This window comes from Humulus lupulus, chromosome 9 (genome assembly GCF_963169125.1).
Source record: "Humulus lupulus chromosome 9, drHumLupu1.1, whole genome shotgun sequence".
Lineage (NCBI taxonomy): Eukaryota > Viridiplantae > Streptophyta > Magnoliopsida > Rosales > Cannabaceae > Humulus > Humulus lupulus.
In genome coordinates, this window is record NC_084801.1 from 110,203,055 (window position 1) to 110,207,457 (window position 4,403).

General features: G+C 31.8%; 1 long non-coding RNA gene across 2 annotated transcripts; it reads right to left on the minus strand.

Annotated features, from left to right (window-relative positions):
• Window positions 1–1,337: 1,337 nt before the first annotated feature.
• On the minus strand, window positions 1,338–2,890 carry LOC133801437 (uncharacterized). Of its 2 annotated transcripts, none has more exons than XR_009876868.1 (3): window positions 2,523–2,890; window positions 1,982–2,145; window positions 1,338–1,571 (listed from the first exon to the last, which is right to left on the minus strand). It is a non-coding gene; the product is annotated as an uncharacterized LOC133801437 (long non-coding RNA). The 2 variants fall into 2 exon arrangements; XR_009876869.1 differs by having other exon boundaries at window positions 1,933–2,145.
• Between the last annotated feature and the right edge of the window lie 1,513 nt (window positions 2,891–4,403).

Genomic DNA, 4,403 nt, shown 5'->3' on the forward strand with positions numbered 1-4,403 from the left:
AATTTCTTAATCTTTAAAAATGATATTTTAATGTTTCAAATATTTTTTTTGAGAGAAAAAATATTTTTTAATTCTTAAATAATTTTTTTTAATAAAAGGAGCATGATTTGGTAGTGGTCAAAGTTCAACAAAAAAAATTGCTAATTATTCTACACGTGACATTAATGTGGCAATACCACATCAACAGTCAAAATGTCGCGTCATATTCTGTAGCCACCTGAGACGAAATTTGACAAAAGTCCAACGTTTCACAAACTTGTATAAGTTTGAGAAAAGTTTTTAAACTTGTGATTCATTATGAGGCTACGATCTAAATTGGTCATGTTCGGGGAAAAATGCGCTTTATTTATTTTTTATGAAAACCTTGGCCTAATCAAAACTCCCAAGAGAAAAAATTTGGTATTAAATAGAACAAAATTAGCCACGCAACGGAATGTAAGGAGGGGGAATTTTAAAAAATCATTAATACCAGCTAGGATCAATACATATATCTATACATTCAATCAACACATACAGGGAAAAAGAGATTACCTCTTGGAGCCTATCAAGATTCCGTGAGTCTTTTAGTATGATCAACGATCTTCCTATCTAGCGAATACTTATACCCTATGTAACGTCCCAAAATTCCTAATAAGGCTAAGTGCCATGATTAGGGTGTCGGGAGGGCGATATTGAAATATTATATGATTTAATTGAATATTTATGTGACTATGTGAATTGCGTGAGTTATATTATACTATGACTGGTGATGCATGTTTAAGTGTATTAAATATGCTTAAAGGCACGTTTTTGTTAAAAAGAGTATTTTCATAATTTTAACCCGCTGTGGGTATATCTGTAATTATATGTGTTATATGTTTGAGCCCGGATGATTATGTGGGTATATGTGAGATATTCGACAGGAGTCGGTCCTTTTGAGTAAAGTAGCAGTAAAGTCACAATGGGGATTAATAGCCGGTTTGGGGTGAGCCAATGAGCATTCACTAATACAAAAACGGGATTTCCCGACAGTTTTTAACTGTCGCTATTGAGCAACGACGACAGTTGAGTAACTGTCGTATTTACCTATACCGACGTAGGGTAGCTACGCCGACAGTTATTAGGTGTCGCCGTTGCTGGCTACGTCGGCAATTATTAGGTGTCATCGTTGCTAGTAATGCCGACAGTTATTAGGTGTCGTTGTTGCTTGCAAAAAAAATATTTATTTTTATTTTAAATTAAAAATTATGAATTAAATGAAACATTTATATACAAATCTAAAAAATTATAGATTAAAATAACAAAACTTAGACAAAGTATTTATAAATCTATTAAAACAAAATTTTGACAAATGTAACTCAAAAATTATATAACCTTGTCTATAAACATAATCGTCTTGACCATAAAAAATATATAACGAGATTTACAAAGTAAATAATTAACTACTCAAAAAAGAATCATTTACTCTAATAAAAATTACAAATAAAATAAAACACTAAATTCATTGTCATACAACATATATTTCTTCTTCTTGTCCTTGTACTCACCTTCGTTATCAATAGTCTTTACAAAGTAAGAATTTGTACTACATCCTACAACAATTCAAAAAAAAAAAAGGTTAGGATTCTCAATACTTCAGACTATGATTAGTGTCAAGATTTGGTGCTCATATGTATTTAATGTCAAAGACAAAGGAATCATACACGCGATGAGATTACTGATAATAGGTAACTTCTGCTATATACCTTATACTACACACACCTTAATTGCAATTATATCTAATGAGCCACATGTATGATTAATTAAATTTTTATGACCATTCTGTAGTATAAATCATAACATTCTGTTTCAATGCACTAAAAATTAGTGATGAGAATTATACAGAAGACCAAAAAATATATATTGAAGTTTATAACATAGAAATTTATATATATATATGTACTTGCAAATTACCATGGAATTTCATCACTTTCTTTTCTGCGCTATACATATATATATATACCTGCACATTACTGATACTTGCATTCGTGAATGAAAGGATCCAAAATTTAAGAGCTAAACCAACAATCGAACTCACTCTCATCCTCCATTCTTCCTTTAACTCTCTCTAGTGTGGTGGTCCTTTCTCACTCACATCCACAAAATCAAACTCACCACTCTCATTCTCTGTGCACATATATAAACCATCAGAACATACTAATTATAAAATACATATATAACATAAAAATATCAATATTGATCCATTAAAGTTCTCAATCTATAAATCCTCATCCCAGAACATCTGAATGTAAAATGCGTTAGCAAACCACTTTTGAAGAGCCAACATATTATTAATGACTCAAAAATTAAAAAAAAAATCGATAAGCTAAAGTGTCAAACCAAAGAGCTAAATAAAGCCAAAATAGTCAAATACAATTTACCATGTAATTCTCAGCAAATTTTGGGTTCAACAAGCTTTACCAAGAAAAATTTATGCAACTAAATATTAATCTTTGCAACTAAAAAACAATCTCTGCAATTTATCAAATAGGTTTAAGTTTAACCTTACAAAAACAATCTCTGCAACTAAAAAACAAATAGATGCTGAAACCATTCCTGTTCCACTCCGAGAGATCCAGCCCCATCCTTGCGCCCATCGTCAACCCAGCTCCGCCTTCACTGCGAGCCACCGCACACCTCCGCTGTGAGCAACGTCAGGCCTTCGCAAGCCTCTTCATGCTCCTCCTTCCTCTTCATGCTCCTCCTTCATGAATGCTCACCCCGCGGGCTTGGCTGTGGTCTTCCATGGATTTGCGAGAAGGAGAAGGGATATGGAGAAAGAGCGAAGAAATGGAGTTCAAGAGAAAAATAGGGAATTTGGGGAGGGAGCGGCAAACAATAAACAAAGCAGGTATTTGGGGATTTAAGGTTTTATTATTATTAATTTGATAAAAGGTTTCATTATTAATTACAGACAACATATATATATTTATGACAAAATAGATAACATATATTTATTTTTTAATTTTAGTTTAAAAAAACACTTATTATTTTAACTTTTTATCTCAATATGTACTATTAATTTAATATATAATAATTAATTAAAAGTACAATATAATAAAAAAACAATTATTAAGATATTAAAAAAATAAATTATTTAAATAACTCATTTTCAACTAAATTACTATAATATATAATGTTAAAAATTATTAATAAATATTTATTAAATTATTTAGAAGATATCAAATTTAAAATAATACATTTACAAGTAATATTAATTTTATAAATATGTTAAAGAATAATAAATATAAATTTTGATATAAAAATGATTATAAATACAAAAGTTAATAATATGAAAAATTTAGAAAGAAAAAAAATCTAGTTTTAAAAGTTTTTAATAAATACATAACTTTTATAAATATATATTTATATAATTTAGTTTATTTTTAAAATTATACTATTCAATAATTATAATTTTAGATTTTTTATTTGAATTTTGGCGACATTTTATGACTGTCGGCATTGGTCTTGAATTAACTGTCGGCGTTGGGATCAATAGCAACACCTTTTAACTGTCGACATTGGTCTCGAATTAACTGTCGGCGTTGGGGTCAATAGCGACACCTTTTAACTATCGGCATTGGTCTCGAATTAACTGTCGGCGTTGGGGTCAATTGTGACACATTTTAACTGTCGGCATTGGTCTCGAATTAAGTGTCGGCGTTGAGGTCAATAGCGACACATTTTAACTGTCAGCATTGGTCTTGAATTAACTGTCAGCGTTGGGGTCAATAGCAAGTCAAAAGCAACGATGACAGTTATTAGCTGTCGGCGTTGGTCTCTATGCCTACAGTTTTTAATTGTCGACGTAGAGTCTCGAATAAGCAATTATGACAGTCAACTCTGTTGACTGTCGTGGTTGGGTGTCGGGAAAGCCCAGTTTTGTAGTAGTGATTTTGGTAATTTGGTAAACTATCGAGACTCCAAGGGGAATTTTGGTAATTTGGCGAACTATCGGAACTCATTGGGGAATGAGTTATATTTGGGGGAAATATTTATATTTTTGTGATAAGCGGAGTTAATTATGAATAATTTGAGGATTAGCGGGATTTTGGGAAAATGACTAAAGTACCCTTGTGTTTGGTCTTGGAATTGAGTTCACTTATGGGCGAAAAGGTCTTTTGGCTGGGACTAAGTCTAGATAGGGCATTGGACTGAACACTCTAGAGAATTCACGTTCGTCCCTTCACAGTCTCACTTTTTGGTTACTCTAAAGAACACTTAAGGAAATTCTTGGACCTTCTTGAGATTTCTTGAAAAACAGAGGGATTTGCTGGAATGATTCTACAACCCAGTTTAGTAGAATTCAAGGTCCCGGAGGCTAGGACTGGATCCAGAAGCCTTTGTTGGTTCGTTTCTTGGTGGAAAATTCTTGTTATGTTGTG